The sequence below is a fragment of the Myiozetetes cayanensis genome, unplaced genomic scaffold (assembly GCF_022539395.1).
Source record: "Myiozetetes cayanensis isolate MyiCay16 unplaced genomic scaffold, myiCay2020 scf7, whole genome shotgun sequence".
In the NCBI taxonomy this organism is placed as follows: Eukaryota; Metazoa; Chordata; class Aves; order Passeriformes; family Tyrannidae; genus Myiozetetes; species Myiozetetes cayanensis.
Genome location: NW_026087964.1, coordinates 37,109,086 through 37,129,530, shown reverse-complemented (window position 1 = coordinate 37,129,530; position 20,445 = coordinate 37,109,086). Strand labels below are relative to the sequence as shown.

At 36.9% G+C, this 20,445-nt stretch overlaps 1 protein-coding gene across 7 annotated transcripts in view; it reads right to left on the bottom strand.

The window, feature by feature from the left end:
• The window catches only part of MARCHF1 (membrane associated ring-CH-type finger 1), a 231,764-nt gene that overhangs the window by 134,610 nt on the left and 76,709 nt on the right, over positions 1-20,445 (bottom strand). For 5 of the 7 annotated variants that reach the window (XM_050338310.1, XM_050338314.1, XM_050338316.1 and 2 more), the window contains exon 2: positions 18,988-19,066. The exons of the other annotated variants lie outside the window; for them this stretch is intronic. The gene's annotated coding sequence lies outside the window, so the exon portion shown is untranslated. The remainder of the gene's footprint in view (positions 1-18,987; positions 19,067-20,445) is intronic. 7 annotated transcript variants of the gene reach the window in all.

The following is a 20,445-nucleotide window of genomic DNA, read 5'->3' as shown; positions in this document are numbered from 1 at the left end:
AAATGCTGTTCTGCACTGTGGGCTGGCTTCAAATGAAGGAGCCTCAGAGAACACAAGAGTTTTCAGCAGAACTCATATTCAAGTAAATCCTCATCAAAAGCAACATTTAAAAGTTGATTTAAAATCACGAATAGGTTTTGTGGTCTTCACAAATTACAATGAATGGCTGTGAGATGTCATCATATCAGAAGTCACTTTTTAAATACTACATGGAGTTGGTATAAACTCATGTGTTGTCATCATGTTACTAGATCCCCAGGGAAGTTTTGGTGGCTTTTTCCTTTACCACCTCCAGCATCACAATTGACTGAAGTGCTGAGAATTACCACGTAATATAAAACAGTATGTTACAGCAGTATAGGTGTATTAAAGGTATTAATTAATCAACTGAAAATTTCAAACTAATGTCTTTGGATATTTTTCTATGTTGCTATTCACAGGCTATTGTACATCATTACACATCCTTTAATCAACAGCATTACTAAGCACAGGTCGTCTTCTCCTCCATTGAGAACCTAAAACAGAAGTCAGTGCAAACATGGAAGAATCGATTTGCCACTTGCATATTCTGTGCAGATATATTGCCTAAGTAGAACAGCTTAGAACATTTTTACAACATCGGAAAAGCCAAGGTCATGGAAGGGTACAAGTCAAAAAGCAAGTTAAAAAATCAAAAACTAATAGCTGAGACTGAATTAAAATATGACCAGTATCTCAAATAAAAGTTTAAATGACCAAAATGTAGATTTGATAAAAGTGAGATAAGAAATGACCGAATGGTATAAATTGGATAAAATGTTGCCCCAGGCAGTTAAAACAAATTATCTCCATTATCTCCTAGATAACAGAATTAAAATCAACTGATTTTCATTGCCAAACATAGACTTTCACGGATGCCTCCAACGTAGTGTTTGCACTAAGTTTATTTAAATTAAACCAAGCATACTATTCACTTACCACTCTACAGTGTCCCCATGAAACAGGGAGCAAGGGAAGACTTGCAAAGTTCTACAAACTGCCAGTAACTTGAACAGCCCATTTAGAATGTTTGTTTACTTGGAGCTTTTTTTGTTTATAAGCAAAAAAAGGCAATGACCAACTTCTAGGCATAATGGGCAGACTATGTATTTAGTGAATTTACATTACAAAATAACTAAAATTATCAGTATCCACTGAAAAAATTATTTATACTGCAGTGACACTTACCTATTCACTACACAGACAGGAATCCTACTATGTTCATTCTACCTTGCAGTACCCAACTTGTGTGTATGCCCACAAGTACTAAGAGGTCCTATTACTTCTCAAGATCAGATATGATGAACATCTACCTTTGTGATAAACATTAACCTCTCAACCATCAATCTGCTTGCAAATGGTGCTGACCTTCAGCAATATAAAGGCAATAATATTTCATAAAATTACATTGTATAAAACTATATTCCTGGTTTTGCATTGGTGGAACTAATCTGCATGCCATGCTGTCTAGCTGCCCATTTCCACCAGCATACAAAATTTAAATGCTGTTGTCCATGTGCCTCTTCAGAATAGTGGGTAAATAAAGATACTGCCACGTCAAATATTATTTCCCACTATTTTTCCCATTAATTCCCACTTCTTAATGACATACATGAAAAAGGTATTTAAACAGTTCTCTAACATAAGGTGGTTACGAGTCTTTATGACAGAAACATTTAGCAAGCAGTGGAATCCACCCTCATAGTTTTGGGTTAAATGCTGCAAACCTGAATCCATTAATCCTAAAGACTTCCAGTGTTGCTTGGTAAGAAATGGTTCAACTTCTTGGCCAACCTTCAAAGCTGTCAGTCAACACTGGAGGATCAGGGTACAATGCTGGAAGACTTGTCCAAGTCTTCCAGATGAGAGCATTAGAAACACGGATGAAGTTCAACAATACAAGCAGCAGTTATGGCACTGGTAGAACAGGAAAAAGAACTCAGGTAGCAGCCAGGAGCACAGACTGATAGAAAGGATCAGCGTATTTCCTTATGAAAGGATGACTGGAAAATGCTAGTTATCATCAGCTGCAAGAACGTAAACACAGTTTCAGAGTCAAGCAAGTTATTTCCAATTCTTCTTAGTCCTGAAGAAAGTACACCAGTAATTTCCTCAAATACTAGACATTTTACTTCTCAAATTCTGACCACCAACATCAAGGAGATGCGGAACTTGAAGACAGGGAGAAACTGTTCTAAAAGACCTGCAAAAAAGGAAATTATTTGCTAACTCATTTGCTTCTGTTACTAGCCACATACAATTAGACTGGAACACCAGGATTGTTGATTTTTAATGCAGATATTCAGGTGCACAGTATTATGCTATGAACTGTGCTCTGGATCATTATTTGACAAAGAACAAAGACAGATGCACAATTTGTGATCAAAAAATAAAAGGTCCATCTGTGTGAATACTGAAAGTCTACAAAGATGTTTGCTAAGCATTATTTGTTTTGTGAATCTCAGCTGCCAGGATGTTTAAGGGATATGAAAAAATGCAAGATATTAATTAAAACATGCAAATGAATATTCATTCAAACCACTTTTTATAAGATTTGTCTCCTCAACTTCCTACAGGTGTCTACTGTTGACTATACTGTATTTTTGCCTTTATTTTACACATCTACATTATAAGCTTATAAACACTGTTGATTAGGTCCCTCCTATTTTCATCTGCTGTGTCTCCTTTCTCCTCCTTTCCTTCAGAAACACACAGGCAAAATTTTATCTTTGGCTAAATATTCATATACCAAGAACTATCACTTCTCCATTTTTTTAATATTCTATTCTGTAACCAGATTTATTGACAATACCTTGATAAATGAACTCTTCTATACTGAACTGAGTTTTTAACCTTATGTCCAGTTTGCATTGGCTGTTTGGGTTTGGAACTTCTCCCACTGCTTCAGAGAGAGCTATCATATTGCTAGTATGATAAAGGATCCCATTAAATTACAACAGTATGGAGTTAGAATGGATCTGAGGAAACTATCATTACAGAGATGGAGAATTCATTTTAAATTTGCCTGGTGGTTTTGACCCACAAATGCCCCAGCTTCATAATTTTAAGGAAACTATAAAAAGTGAGATGTATTATGCTTCTCTTTAATGCTATGAAATAGCTTAAATGAATTCTGATACCAAGATTCATTTTAACTCATATTACAGTTCATCCACAGGATTAACCCACTGTAAAAACACAAACTTCACATTCTTGAATCATCTGCTTTACAGAAGCACAGAATGGGTAAGGTTGGAAGGGACTGCAGTGGGTTGTCTGGTTCAACCTCCCTGCTCAATCAGGGTCAGCCAGCACGGTGCTGGTAACGCCAATGTTGTAGGTTTGATCCCTGTATGGGACATTCACTCAGGAGCTGGACTCAGTGATCCTTGTGGGTCCCTTCCAATTCAGAATATTCTGTGATTCTGACCCTGGAGCACATTGCACAGGATTGCATCCAGACAGTTGCTGAATATCTCCAGTGAGGGAGACTCCACAACCTCTTTGGGCAATCTGTTCCAGTACATAGCCATCTGTTCATCTGAACAAGAAGAAAAGTTCTTCCTTGTGTTCAGGTGGAACTTTCTGTGCATCCATTCCTGCCTGTTCCCTCTTGTCCTATTGCTTGGCATCACCAAGAAGAGCCTGGCTCCATCCTCTTGACACCCTCCCCTCAGATACTGACAGACATTGATGAGGTCCCCTCTCAGCTGTCTCTTCTCAAGGCTGAATGAGCACAGCTACCCCAGCCTTTACTTGTTAGAGAAATGTTCCAGTTCCTTAATCATCTTAGTTGCTCTCTGCCGGACCTGCCCCAGGAGCTCCATGTCTTTCTTGTACTGAAGAGCCCAGAACTGGATACAGAACTGCAGGTGTGACCTCACCAGGGCTGAATAGAGGGGCAGGATCACCTCCCGCAACCTGATGAATAAATTAAACAATACTGGGCCCAGTATGGAAGCTTGGAGGATACAACTAATGACAGGCCTCTAACTATAGCCTGTGGCCTGTGCCCTGATTATCACCCTCTGGGATCTGCTGTTCAGCCAGTTCTCAGTCCACCTGACTGTCTACTTATTCAGTCCATACTTTGTAATTTTTTCTATGAGGATGTTGTGAGAGACAGTATGAAAAGCCTTGCTGAAGCTGAGGTAGACAATATCCACTGCTCTCCCCTCATCCATCCAGGTAGCTGTTTCATCATATTGGGTACTCACATTAGTCAAGCATGATTTACCTCAAGGGAATCCATACTGACTTCTGATCACCTTCTTGTCCTGAATGTGGATACAGATGGTCTCCAGAATGAGGTGCTCCATTGCCTTTTCAGGAATGGAGGTGAAGCTGACTGGATAGTAGTTCCTGGAATCTTCCTTCTTGCCCTTTTTGAAGACTGAGGTGACATCTGGTTTCTTCCAGTCCTCAGGCAATTCTCCCAATCACCATGACCCATCAAAGATGATTGATTATGAGCCGTCTAGCCATGGTGTCTGCCAGCTCTCTCATGAGGGTCCATGGACTTGTGGATGTCAAGTCTGCCTAGGAGTTCTCTAACCCAATTCTCCTTGACTAAGGGAAGATCTTTCTTCCAACACTCCTTTACCCTGGTCTCTTGAGTCAGAGATTCCTGAAGGCTGGTCTTGTCAGTGAAGACTGATGCAAAGGTGGCATTCTGCCATAATCCTGCCTTCTCTGTGTCCCCTGTTACCAGGGTCCCCCCTCCAAGCAGTAAGAGGCCGACATTACCCTTATTTTTCCTTTTGTTATTGATGTATTTGAAGTAGCCCTTCCTGTTTTCCCTGACATCCTTGGCCAGATTTAATTCCAGATGGGCCTTGGTCTTCCTTGTCTCATTTCCACTTTGTCAACCTCTCTATATTTATTCCAAGTGGCCTGGCCCTGCTTCCATCGCCTGTGTTTTCCCTGCTTATGCTTGAGTACTGATAGGAGTTCCTTATTCTTCCACACAGGTCTCTTGAACCCTTTGCCCAATTTCTTGCTCATCAGCATACACAGTTCTTGAGCCTGGAGGAAATGATTCTTGAATATCAACCAGCTCTCTGGGACCCCTCTTCCCTGCAGAGCTTGTTCCCATGAGATTCTTCCAGGAAGATCTCTGAAAGCGCCAAAATTTGCTCTCCTGAAGTCCATGTTTGTAATCTTACTTGCTGCCCTGCTTCCTCCTTGCCCAGTACTGAACCCCACAATCTCATGGTCAGTATCCAAATATTTAGTTGAATACCTAAATATTTCCTAAGTTTAAAAGTAAACGCTACTGTAAGTGGGTACCACTGCTAAATTACTACCACCCACCTATTGTGTGACTTATACTTAGAAGGAAGTAATTAAATTTTATTTGCTTATAATGTTACCCAGTATCTTTATATTTATTTTGCAAATTAACTGAACCTGCTGCGAATGTAAATGCTGTTGTTTCATTCCGTAAGAAAATTATTGATGTTTTTCAATTAAAGCATAAGTCTAGGAGGAACTGATACCTGGCTGATACCTGGGGTCAAACCTTGTTTGCTTGAGTAAACAGATACCAAGGAAAGGAAATAGACCCTCAATGTAAATGAGCCACCAGAGGGAGCTCATCCAGCCTGCTGAGTATAAAGAACTATATTAACATTGGTAAAAGTTAATTAAACATTTTTACAGGGGTCACTGAATGACTTCAAAACAAAACACGTTTCCTGGGTGTAACTCTACATGCCTGAGAAATTTAATGAAATCAGAAAGGTTGTTTCTTGAACAAACATGGAATATATGTCTGATTAAATAAAGATAACAAAGTATAGAAATGTGTGATACAGCATTCTTCTAAGCATGTACAAGTCTTTTCTTCATTCCTTTTATTTTTTCCAGATAAGGAGAATTTCAAAGTGTTGTTAAACTATAAGGCAAAAAAATATGGGATTAACTGTAATTTAATCATAAAACTGTGGAAGGATATCAAAAGCAGAGTCACATAAGTAGTACAAAGATATTAATTTCTAATAAAATGTAGTTTGGTATTATGATGCTTACCTAATTCTTTAAATATTTATTACACTTAGATGGACATTGCAATACTAGCTTTGAATTTATTATCACAATACAGCTTTCTCATTTTAAATTGTAGCAAACCCAGATTCAGAAAACCAATTTGTCAAGCTCCTGTTCTGAAGGATCCGATGATTACTTTCAAACCTGTGAACATTTTTTGAAAGAAATATGGAAATAAGAACTATTCAGGTTTTCACATGTTGCTTATTAATAAGAAATCAAGAGTTTGGAGGGAGTTGTTTTGTCTGTTACTTTTCCGTGGAGCTCAGTAACTAACAGTGGTAACTCATCTAGGAGGCAGGAAGGAGAAGAAAGACAGTAAAACCATTTCCTAAAGAAAACCACCCATCAACATAAACAACCGAGGCAAATCAATGCACCCTATGTATTTCTGCAGATTATGTGTTCTAAATATTCATTCCAAATTAACACACTTCTACTATAGATTTAAGTTACATATCTCTTTGTGTTACCCATTACCAGCTTTCTAAACATCGCAAGATCAATTTGATCATACTTTTATCTTACCTCTGCCTGGATGCTTTGCTTTGGAAGATAAGACTAAACGTGTTCTTTCATGCTTCAATAAAAACCTAAATTCTCTTCAATAGTACATAAAAGTAGTACTATTTGGAGTTAACTCCTGTGCAACGTGAGAAGACTATGAAAAGCACTTGTTCTGTAATCACACCGCTACTTAAGCACTGGAAGAAAATCCAACCTGAGAAGACCCAACACTAGTTACAGTTCTTTTAAGTTCCACTAAGCACTTCAGAGTGCCAAGCTTCTCCACACAGCAATTTCACCCATAGTGAGCACGATTTTTCATCATTTGCCCATACCAATCAAAAACAATCAGGAAAAAATTTACAATTACTCTCCAGTACACTTTCAGAAGTCATCCTTCCCAACGATATTTTCAGACATAAAGAAGCTTCTTCTTGTTTTTCTTACTGAATAACTGCATTTTTTAAAAGAGTCTGAAGAGGTTATTAAGAGCCTAAATTAATAATGGGTCAGATTTGTCAATCTCCTGCTTAAAAAAAGTAATAAATTCATTCTCAGGACTGAAGTAAGATTTACTACCCACCCACCTTGTGCCATAAAGCTAAGCAGTTTCTTCATATCACATACTGATTAAAAGTTTATTTTGTACTGTTGACTATCTTACCATGTTACCAATTATCACACGTGTTTTTAGAGCCCAACAGTTTGAGATTCTCTAGAAGTGACTCCCAAACATGAGCAACACTTCACGCACCCTTTATAAAAAACCCAACTTTATAAAGTTCAGCTTTATGAAAATACGATTGCTTTCCAAGAGGTCACATGACCCTCATCATCTGGGCTAAACATTAACTTCGAAACTGGATATTTATGAGGCTTATTGCATCTCCACATGCTAATCAGAGAGAATTAGCTTATTTATTGTAGGATTGCAAAGTACATTAGTGAACTGTGCATGCCAATTCAGATTGAGTCTTTATTCTCTGAGCAGCACAGATACCCTAAGTCTGAAAGTTAGGATTACACTGTTACACCTCCAAGATGTGAAACTACTCCTGTCTATCTCTTTCTGCACTTCAAAACTTCTGTTGAAGCCATGAACAAAATCACAGCCTTGGCTGCAAGTGTCACACATTTCTTACACAGCAAAGGTCCACCCTTAAAATTATGCTGGGCAAATACACAAACTGAAAATGATGGAATAGGAAATCGTTATTTGAATTTGAATCCTAACCATTGCCCTCCCCCCCAAGAAACTTTTTTCAGTGGGAAACTACAAAAAGCTGCACATTTCAAGACTATTTACAGTGTAATTTTACAGGTATTTTCTAGTAATAAACACTGAAAGCATGGAATATATCTTCATTTTCATTAAGGCACCCATTGTGGCAAAAACACAAGGGTAGCAGCCATCTCAAAGCAGATGCTATATGCAGATATCAGACCACATTACACAAACTTCAGTTAATAGCTGTGGAAAACCTCTTTCTCCAATGCCCAAAAATGTTGGGTTCAGTAACTAGGCATAAACATTGGTGACATTTTAAAACTCTTGAATATACCAGTGCAAAAACTATTTGAAACTGCATAGGGAAATTCAATACATACTTTGAAGTAAAAACAGTTACGAAACAGCTGAAAAAGAAAAGAACTGGGAAAAACGAATAAAGATTTTAGATAATATCACTATTAGACTATACTGTGTCACTTTAATAGGCACATGGGAAAAAAATGCTAGAGGAAAAGTAAAAAAAAAAAAAGGAAGAAAAATATCTCAAAACCAGTATAATCAGCCTTTTCCTAAGAGTATTTCTAAATTCTGCACCTAAAGATCCTCTACTTTGGGTGCTGCTTACTTAGTGTTTTAACCTGGGATTAGGTTTTGAATTTTCTGAAGAGTCTAAATAAATTAAAAGCCTTGAGCTTGCTAAATTTCCAAGGCAATTTGGCACCAAATTCCTTGGAAAATCCATCATGATCTTTTTTGAAAACTGTATCCTTTTCACTTACTGATGGACTTAATCTACACTGAATATCTTTGAGAGATATTCTTGATTTGTCCTTTATTTTCTTCTAAGAGAATATAATGAAATTTTGGTCTTTGCATAAAAAAGACACATTAGATATCTAACGTGTTTCATGACACTAATGAACCAGTTTAGGTCAAAATAGGAGAAATCTAAAAATACAAAATATTTTTGAAGTTGAAACTGAATATTTTCCGAATTTAGCAACATTTCCATTTCAGACAAACATTATTTCAAGAACTATTGTGAAATTTCTTTAGGAAAGAATGCATAGATAACATTTCCATGTTTCTCAGAAAGATGAGTCTCAAAGCACCTTGAAGAAAGCCTGCACCTTTAAATATTCACAAAAACTACAGAGGCACACCTTGTTCTAATTACCACTTTTTTCTAATATCCATTGATAAACACTTTGTAGATATTAGCATTTTAAGAATCATTTACCTAAAGTAACATTCTGTCTCACAAATAGATAGTAGAACTTCCTCCTAGTCAGTTCTTGTTCACTCCCTCCAATATTCCTCAGCTGCCTGAAAAGGCATTTTATCACCTAAATCTCATCCCACTGGCTTTTTCCAACATAAACAAATTTAACTGAAAACCCAGAGCTCTGTTATCTCACTGAAATTCTCATTTCAGATAGAAAATGCTGTTAAAAAATAACCCTTCACTAGATGATTTTCCCTCACTAACAGTAAGGAAAACTGAAGTGACATGAGACAGAATAAGACCTATAATAACAATACTGTAACATGCATTTACCAGAAAGACTTAAAGGATGGTGTCTATGAGACACTAAGGAATGAATGAAGCAGCTTTGCTCTCTCCTATTACTCACCTAAGAATGAAATACTTTTCACAGCCCTGAGTTGTTGCTGTCCTACTAGCTTAAAAAAGCTACATGATTGTGTCAACTAAGCCACAGCTATTAGTGGCACTGGGTCAAGAGTTTCATTACATTTGTGACGCAAAGAAAAAAATTTCCCTTTCTGCTGCATGCTGTGAAGTCCGCCCCGGATCCAGTTAATAGCAGGTACAAATCTGTTTTTAGAACCAAGTGCCCTACTGTTGCAATTTTTGGAACTGCTTGCTTTAGAAAAGCGTTGAAATTCCCCACTGTCGCCTGAGCATGACTCCCTGGTAGTACATGAGTAACGAAAGGCTGAGAGGTGCCCTTCTTTAAATTGCATAGCCCATACACTCACGGCAGTGTATGACTACAACTATGACGCGAGCATGAACATTTGCTTTCATATGCTGTCTGTTCAGTTATGGGTGCAATTTCTCCATTTAACCAATAATCACTTTTTTAGTGAACAAGCACTTCATTACAACTTCCCTTGTAAGAAACTTAAAGGTCTAAGAAACTTTGTTTCAACCAGAACATAAGGCATAAATGATGGAGCAAGTCAGCTATGCTTGTAGAAAAAGCTACCACTGTAAAACTTTCTTTTCAACCCATGTGTTTTCTGCATATTTAGATGGTAGGCACTCCTGTAAGAAAAGAATACTTCTTACTATGCATGTCATGTCTAGAAAATTAGGAACCCAGTTTTATTAAAACAGGAATACTTGTTAAAAATGACAAAAGGATAAAATTTCAATAATTTCAAAGAATCCTTCTCACCTCACACTTTTTGCAATAACAACAGTGCTCAACTTATGTCTGCAAATACCATCTTTTCTTCCATTCACAGATCACAAATGTGAAAACAATTGAGCATGGGTATTGGATACTTCTACTGCAACAACCAACAGAGACTATTGCTATGAGTTACTTAACATAAATTAAGCACATTATAGGTACAGCCTATTAGGGTCAAATCAAAGATTCCATAACCAACATAAAAAAGTAGGAAAAAACCTCCCCAAATCTGTTACTGTACTTATTTTCTCTGGGTTTTTTTGAGGAATGTGTCACCAGTTTCACAGAAGCAAATGCCTCAAGGTCATAAACATTCACTGTGACACTCCCATCCCATTAGGTTCACTTCAATAGTACAAAATCCACAAGACTTCCACCTGCAGAAAGACTGATGAAAACGACAGACCATTAAATTGGAGGAGAGGAACGATGAAGAACAAAAGTGAATAAAATAACAGAAGATAGACAAAAACAGTAGACGAAGAATTTTGTCAGGACAGAAAATGAAATTGTAAGGAAAAATTTCATAAATTGTAAAAGGTTCGAATTTTTATAAAGCATAAAATTAGAATAAATAATTCAGTTATAGGTCATAGTTAGAGTCATAGTAACATTACTAATCAGAAGGTAGTTAGACAGTTTGTTGAAAGAATTGCATCTAGGATACATTAGAAAATCCAAATTTAGGTCTCAGATGAGACTTGTAAGAGCTAATAAGATATTTTTAATTGTTACTGGTTATAAATACATCTCTCTAGATGAGTTTACATCTGCCTGCTTCAAAATGTTCAAAATGGCATCATTCCACCTAATAATAATAATAATAATAGTAGTAGTAGTATAACTGCACTTAAATGCATTTGTCAAATATAACAAAATCGTTATGTATGGGGACACCTTTGAAAATTCATTTATGTGGACTATTAAAAATAATGGAAAATAGAGAAATCTTCCAGGATAAATACAGTAACAGCTTCCTTTTGTATCTGTCTCATTATAATTTTGCTTATGCAGAATTTATATATACTTTGCATATTTAGCTCTATTTAAATATAGTGTCATTTGCTTAGGAAGAAAAAAAACGTTATGTAAAATAAAATACACACGATCTCTTCCAAAACAAAAATCTCAGTTAGTCTATCTATGGTCAGAAAAGAATTGCTGTCATTTTGCTTTCAATTTCTCTTTGTGACCAATGCAGTTGCATTTTGTCAGCTCTCAGGAAACATCTTCACTATAGCATCTTACACAAAGACAATTCCAGTACAACCCACACACGCTCCCACTGCCAAGTCAGGATATGTGAGGGTAGAGACACTCCCCAGGCACCCCTAAGCTCTAACCTCCAAGTGTCATGGCTCTGCTCTTTCCCCATGTCAGGAGCAGGCTCAGCTGCACTCCCTCCTCAGGGGTGTTCGTGATTGAGTACATGAAAGCCAGGCTATCAGACCTGCTGAAACCACGAGAGACTCATGACGGGAGCACCTAGGAAACTAAGGCTGTAAGGATCATTACAGGATCTTCCTGCCCTCTAATGTCAATTGAGACAAACTGAGTCATTATAGATGATATAACCTACTTCTTTAAGTGCACACTACTGCCATGTCTTCAACAGATCATTTAGATATGAAAGCCAAGTTCACTTCAAAATGGAAGTTGTTGCAATCCTCTTTCTTTGACTGACAAACACTGGGGAAAGAGTATAATAATAATAAATAATAATAATAATGGCCAGTCTTCGCGAGCGAAGATCCGGGGAAGGTCTTTCCACCTTCCAGCCTGCGCATTGGATTTTTTAGGTGAGACACAGTGTGCGCGGAACTGAGCCCACCCTTTAATCCTAAGGTTCATCTGCCGGGGCCAAGCAAGCTTGGACGGTGGCAGCGAGGTCCTTAGGACATAGGTGGGTTGCCTTTAAGGGCTAACGAGCCCCACCTGCCCGGGAGTGGAAAGAGTATATATATACACCATCTAACCCTAGCCACTTGAAGCATGTGCAGTCTACACTCCAAAGTGAATTCTCTCCTCTGTTAAGCCAGATGCTGGCACAAATTCTGTACTCTGAAATTAACAGTAGCCAGTCCTGCCAGTGCTAATGTAGCCTCGGGAATTAACTCTTACAGACTCTTTACATGAAAAAGTATTAAAGAAGTTCTTGCTTTAGCAGGAGTTCTTGAATGACTGCTGCAAAAATTCCAGGAACAGTATCTTCCAAATTAATACAAGATTAATACCCATCATACCTCTCTGACCTATGCACAGGATTCCCTCAGCAGGGAATCCTCACATGCAGGTAGGATGCACACACAGAGCTCTAGTCCAGCCACATCCCAAGTCAGAGAACAACCAAGGCACATTGCAAGGTGTACCTGTTAGAAATTCTGGCTACAAACTGCAGTTATAACTATGTATTTTAACTATTTAAACACACAAATAGCACCCATCAGCAGTATTTTTCCAATTTTACTACTAATAACAAGATAACTGAACCTGGAAAGTCCAAGCACTACAGCAACAGTTACGCAATGCTAGTAATGGGAGGTGGCAATAGTGCACAAAATCTTGTTTTCTCAAGATCTTCTAAGCACCTCTGTATAATAAACACTATGTACAGTGTGGGCCAGTTAAGCAAAAAAAATCCACAAGCTGCTCATATGTCCTAGCTCCCAGCCAAGAGAAAGCTGCAGACAGGCAACAAAAACAACCCCAAACTTATAGCCACACAGACCTGACATTAATGCTAAACTACTTACTTGAGGAGCAAAAGCATCTCTTGACATTTTAACTGTTTTCTAACTAGCAATTTCTTATGATTCATGCAGTGTGGGTTTACCTGAAATAGACTACAACAATAAACTGCAATCAAAATAATTACGGAAGTATGAATTCGCCTCTCCCATTCAAGTTTAGAGACAAGAGCTTACAATTTTTTTTTTCCAGGAAACTACTGAGGTGGCAGTGGAAATGGAGAATCTTTAGACCATCCTCACATGAATGAGCCCACAAAAACAGTGCTGTCTTTGGTTCATTACATTGATAAGTATCCTCTCTAGCTTTGTGGATGGCACCAGAAGGCAGCAAACATTACAATCTCTCAGAGAGTATTAGTAGTCTCTGGCAAGAGTCATCCAGCAGAATGACATCTCCTGAGACGGTCACCTTAAACCTGCCTTTAGAAGAGGGAGGCACAATGCTCAGTGACACATCAGCTCCTAGGCAACATGAAGGAAAAAAATGTAAGTTGCTTCTCTACCGATATGAGGTTTCTCAGGAGTGTTCTTCTTTCAAACAAGCTTCTCAGAGATGAGTGTCCTTGTGTGGGCATTCTGGAGGTCCTGCTGCACACCTTGCATCTCTATGAAAATATAATACCTCCACATTGTGCAAATTATTGAGAGTGGAGTTGAATTTTTCATCTGTTGGGAAGCTGAAACGAAGTCTTCTGCCCAAAGGAAGGTAGTATGAGATGTAGACAAACAGCATAACAATACCATATTCACCTGAAATTGCCGTTCCTGTGAAGTGGTGTGAATTAAAACTGTAGGGAATTCTCTTTGCACTTCTTCTAACATCATTATGGCTCTTGCTCTAAAATGCATTAATCTTGTTTGCAGGACAAACAACTGTTTGCAAACAGACTCAGTAAAAACAATTTTCACTGGCTCTAATCCCAGATTACATTTTCTATCTATGGACTAATAGTGGAGTAATAGCTAATGAGTCTAATAAACAGGTGAAGTAAAAGTGACAGGCTACATAATGGTACTCAATCCTTCCCTTCCAAGCTACTGCTACAGCATGGTCAAGATAGTCACCTCAAGAGGAATGGATGCAAACTCAGTCTTGAGAGAAGTTGTGAAGCCAAATCTTCTTGCATAATTTGGAAGCATATACTATAACCACGCCATGCTAGATGAGGGAATTAAAGCATTTATAATTCCTACCAAGACATTCAGTAAACCAGCACATAATTAACCTGAAACTTATTATTAATTACAAAATAGAGAGAGAGAATTAATGCATATTTTCATAACAGTGAAAATAAACTAAGAAGTTGTCTTTGCTAAATTTGAAAACAATTAGACTAATAAAAAATACAAAATAACAGCTATTAGTCAGAAATACTCACTGCTTGTATCATTCTCTCCCTTTTCTCCCACTGGACTACAATTTTTTTTTTTTTTAATGCATCAAAACAGAGTACCTGATCTTCAGTTCCTGAGAATTCTTTGCAATTTTTTTTTTTTATTTGTGTGTCTTGTTTTTCCCCAACGGCACTTTTTCAAATTTGGCACTGCTTATTCCCTGAGAAGCCATCAACCTCCTAATTTCTAAGGCAGCTCACATGATTCTCCAGTTCTCCTTATGTTCAGTAGCTAATAAAGCCATGGCTGGTGGCTTATGAATGCTGTGCACGTGTTCACTAGCACCATTTTGACATCTACACATGTATTCTGACACTACCTGAGACTTAGGAAGTTTATGCCTAAAGAAAACATTGACTGCATACTGTCCGTAAAGAATAAAACATTTTGTTTTACGTTCATCAGTGTTATTATGTCAGCATATTTATCTTACAGGACATGAATATTAGGTACTGTATATTTTTAAAAACATTTTCACAGATCCTGTCCTCATTTCACCTTCAGCAAATCATAGTTAATATCTGTCTGATTTTAACAAAGCATGAAATTATACCTCAGCAAAGCAAATTATCAAGCAACAACAGGGAAGGCGTTTGTATTTCTTAGTGTCATCAGTTCAGATATATCTATTTATATTCCTCAACAGGTCCCTTATTAAAAAAAAATCTACTTAATAAGTAATAAAGCAAAAGATCAAAAGACCTTTACAATAATTCTATTCTCCTTACTCTGCAAGTCAGCATTGTACAAGCTTATGATCAGGAAGATGCTTACAGTATGCAAAAATGTTACAATTAAAATTTGTATTCCCCTGAATAAATTCACCAAAGCTTACAAGAAAACTTATGCCAGGTAAAACATGATATAAAAGTTCAAGTCTAAGTTTAGTTCAGAAAGACAAAAGGCAAGCATGGGGAGAGCAGTGGAAAATTCAATCCTCAGAGAACACTGAAACCTTAATTAGAGTTGTGCAAGACAGTCCTTAGAAATTAATGTGCTTTAGGGTCTTGGAATTTTCTACAACAAAAAGTCTTTGCTATTCTTTACCAGTTTCTATAAATATCTCTTCAGTTCTTACTCCTGGTTTTGGTAGCATGTTTTTGGTTTTTAACTGGATTAGTTTCACCTTTTTCCCAGACATGCACTAGACTCTCATCAGGATCTCCAAACAATTCACTCAATCCTGTATTGTTAGTGGAATCAAGAGAAGATTTCAAATCTTTTTTTTCAGAGGGCATGAGAAGAATAGAAGAAAAAGCTAAGTTCTCCAGAGATCAAGCAAGGGAAGTATTCAGAGAGAAAGGTGTACTCATCAGCAAACATGCCTTTCATAAAGAAGAATAATTTAATGTGTAAACATGATGATTGTATTCTTAAATTTCTGTCATGGTGAAAGGCCATCATATTTTGAAATTCTGGTCCTTCTAAAAAAAATGGAAGCAGGCTTTGTGCTACTACTTATTTTACACAGAACATATTAAGATACCTGAAGTTTGATCTTTTATAAGCACAGGACAGAAATATTATTTTGATGGTGACTAGCTTAACATACAACAATCTAGCAGGGGGAGGGAAGAGGAGTAGAAAAATATTCTTGTTTTCTTACTTGTGCCCTTTCAGTACTTAAAGGGAGCTTATAAAAGAGAGGGAGAGAGTTTTTATGCAAGTGGTTAATGATAGAATAAGGGGGAATGGTTTTAAACTTAAAGACAAGAGATTTAGATTAGATGTTAGCAAGAAATTCTTTACTCAAAGGGTTGTGAGGCACTGGAACAGGTTGCTCAGAGAAGTTATGGATGCCCCATGCCTGGAATTGTTCAAAGCCAGGCTGGATGAGGTGTTGATCACCTTAATCTACTGGAAGGTGTCCCTGTCCGTGGCAGGGGAGTTGGAACTAGATGATCTTTAAGGTCCCTTCCCATGCAAACTATTCTATGATGCTATGATTTGTTCACTAGCTAACATTAATAGAAATAATACATGCAAATTCCTTTCGGGAGAAAAACATAATAATTACAAAATCAATCATAATTAAGTAATTGCCACCATGATCTACAAATCTCAATGAGTTATATAGTTACATGTCTGTATGTCATGACAGCCAGTTTTACAACACTAATTAAGTTATTCGGTATACAACCAGGTATACAATAAATTTATAATAGGAATACTTTTAATCAATATAACAATTAACAGTATGGAATTATTTCTAACAAAAAGACTTGAGAAAAATAAGTTGGAACTATCTGATGGTTAAAAATGTTAGATTTCTCTCTCTTGTAGCAACCTGTGCTACAGAAAATAATAATAATAGTAGTAATAGTATCATCCTTTTTCCTCTCTATGTTGATTTTTCTGTTTATACCAATATGTGTTGACTGTTTTCCTCTCTGTGTTGACTGTTCTGTTTATACCAGTTGCATATGTGAATTATAAAATCAGTTGCAGTCTTCAGTAGGAAGTATGCTTACATATTGCCAGCTCTTTAACTAGACTTCAAAATTGTCTACAACTAATAGTAATAAATTTTTGTCCTATGTTGTCCTCAAAGGCAGTCACAGTACTAAAATCAGACAGAAATCAGCATATTTGCAGGACTCCAAATAACGCATTTGTTGTCTAGAAGGCTGCAAACGTACTTTATTGCTCAGTGTGCAATACAACACCACGTTTGCGTCCTGCCAAAGACTTTTCTCCGTGTTATCACCAAAGAATTTTCCAAGTCACTTCTGTACTTTGGTCCCTAATGTTGTCTCATCTTCAATGAATATAAATATCTCTAATTGATACGCACCTGCAGACACACTCTTCTATATATACAAGTACACACAAATAAAATACTTGGATTTCTCAGGGAGACATGAAGACATGAACAGAGTAATTACTTGAAAGAGAAGACAAAATTGAAATATATTAGCCAATTCTAACTCAATTTTACCTCTTTTTAATTTGTGTGTAGTTTTTTAAGGCTACCATTATGATGCTGGAAATCCACTTGTCTGCCTAGCGCTAAATAATACTGAAAATCTGACAGATTCAGTTATTAAGACAGCATTATCAGAGCAGCAGTTTTTCTCCTCTCTTTCTTGAGTAATTGTAAAAGTCTCCTTGAATTATCCTAAAATAGCCTCTCAGATTCTTTGATAAAACCAAAGGAAATGCTCATCATCAGAGTCATTTTAATACATTTAAGATAACATAGGGCAATTGCTGAAGTTGCACCAATACTGTGTGAATATTAATACAAGAAAGACAATAATGTTCCGTTTTTACTGTACAACTCAAAGTTCAAAATTAAGATTCTAATTTCTAACAAATTTTCTTGTATTTGTACCTAATTTACAGCTGTCTCAAGGTTAAATCAGAGTAGTAAAAAAATACTGAGACAAAAAAGTACTTTTTGAAGCAAATCAGAAATAAATATCAGGATATTTTCTGAAACTTCATAATGAACTTGAATTGTGGAGGACTAGTGTTTCCAAGTTTTTATTTTGTTGAAGGTCTTATGTCAAACTAAATTACTTGTGCTGCCCATGTATAGACATTGTTGCTACTTTAAAACAGAGCAACAGATAAGGAAAAAGTTCTGAAATTATTATTTTTTTAAAGGATTAAACTGCTATTACCAATTTTGAAACATTTTTCATTAGTACCTTCCTCCTTAAAGTTTTCAAGCTCTTGATATCTAGTTGTTGTTTAGTCAAACCATGACAACTACATACAAAATGGAGAAAATTAATATACTGCCTAAATTCTAGCTTGCAAACTCTTAGTCTCCTTCATGATACACTTTTTAGGCTTATCTACATATTTTCAAATTATACCACTTGATGGGGAGTAAGAACTTCTGAATTCTGTTCTCAGTTCTACCCCCACCTACATGTATCTGTCAAAATCAAGCCTAAGCAAGTTTTTGGTTCTTTATGTAAAATGGATCTTTTAATGTTTTTTCTTGCAATCTTGCTAGGAAGGCAAGTTCATCTCTCCCACTTACTTAAATATTTTGATGTAGACAATTAGAGTTGAGATGAAAATAACAGTTTAAATTCCTAAGTGGAGTTTATTGTGAGATGTATGTAAAATTAAATGAGTTCACTGTAGCTTGAAGAAAATTCTTTGCCACAAGTGACACAACTGTAAAGGGCACTATCATATAATTTAATAACTCTGAATCCCGAAGATGTCTGAGTCATAACAGGCATCCGCACATACAATCTTTGCTAAAGAACTTCTAGTGCTAAAGTTTCACACTCTCATATGAGTTTGGATGATTTTCACCTTTCATTTGCTTTTAAAAGAATTTCTGAAAAATAAGCTCTTGCAGTTCAGCATGCATCACAGTGGATGTATAACCTAAAACGATTTAGCATGAAAATCTTGCTCATTAGATTCAAAACCTCAATAAAAGAGGAAAAACGTTCGTTTGTTCTTCCCTAAAATATAAAGTTAATAACAGTAGGTGTTAAACATAATGCACTTGGCAACATTTTCTTCACAATCAAGCTGCAAGTCCAAGTCAAAATGCCAAAATAAACTCTTTTTTTTTTCTCACTGTGCAATATAATTTAAAATTTAACAACAGAAAAGAAGAACTTACAGGTAAAGCAATCTTTTAGAAAATTTCTGCTATGACAGAGCTTCACATGACCCTTCACATTACTTCCTGGGTTCATTTCCTAGAACAAACAGAAACAAGACACATGTGAAACCAGTTATAACGTTAAATTGTCTTAAAACATGCTATGAAGCAAGGTTTGGGAAAACTTTTTATGCTGGTGTCTTCCAGATGATACAACCTACAATGAAAATTCTGGAATTGAAAGATAGTCTTAAATAACTTTTATCAAATTCTTCACCAGATACTGATACCCATTAATCTTTCTGTAGAATTTCAGATTGATTTGAGATTAATCCTTGATTTTCCTGAGTACAGGAAAACCATACATGATTTTCCCTCTATCAGCCACACTAGTGGAAAAAGCCTTTGCGTAACCAGCCAACTGGTAGAATAACATTCAAGAATAAATAAAGCTTAATAAAACAAAAAAACCAGAACATATAATTAGTTCTTCAGCAATATTTTTACATAAATTTGCTCACAAAAGAGTACAATAGATAAAACATTTAACATTTACTATGTTGCTGTTCATGTATGTGGGGTGTTAGGGGGTGTGGAGCAGGATGTCAGGAGCATGGAGAGCTCACACAGTTTTCTCCTCAGTGCTTTCAGAAAGGCAGAAGGGTAAAGGAGGAGTTGACAGATCCTGCATGTCAACAATTGGTTGTGCAGTTGGTGTGGGCAACGGGGTTTTGGATTTCACATGATCATGGGATGTTCTACGAGGACAGAGGATTGCTTAGAAGAGATGTTGTCCACATAAGTGAGGAAAAATGTTTTTGCCAACAGGCTGGCCAGTCCAGTAATGAGAATTTCAAACTAGGAATAACAGGGTTAGAAGGGGATGACCAGCAATCAAAAGAGGAAGTGAAGGACCAGGTTGGCAAGCAAAGAGTATCCGGCAATGTCAGCAGGAGGAAATCTGTAAGTAAAGAACCAGGGCTGTAAGGGTCCCACCACAACTGTGTGCATGTACATAGAGAAATGCCTAACAGGTAGCATTATGGGTAAAGCTATTATACCTTTCCTAGGAAACCAGCATGATATTGCACCTCTCCAAAGAGCCTGTACACTAATGTAGACAGCATAGGGAACAGAAGGAATTAAGAGGTGCATGCAGTTGGAGAATGACAACTTCACTGGGATCACAGATATGGGTAAATAGCTCACAGGAACATGAAAGGGAACAGAAAATGCTTCTGCTAGTATTATCTGCAGTATAAGGAAGACTATGGAAAATGGTGGCCCACTGCTGATGGAACCTCACAAAGGACATGAAGAAGGCCAGCACACTGAATGCCTTTCTCTTCTCACTCTTTAGTGATATAACCATTCCTCAGCAATCTCAGGTCCCTGAGACCAGTGGGGAAGCCTGGAGCAATGTAGATTTCTTCTCAGTGGAGGAGGGTCAGGTTAGGAAGCATTTAAACAAAATGG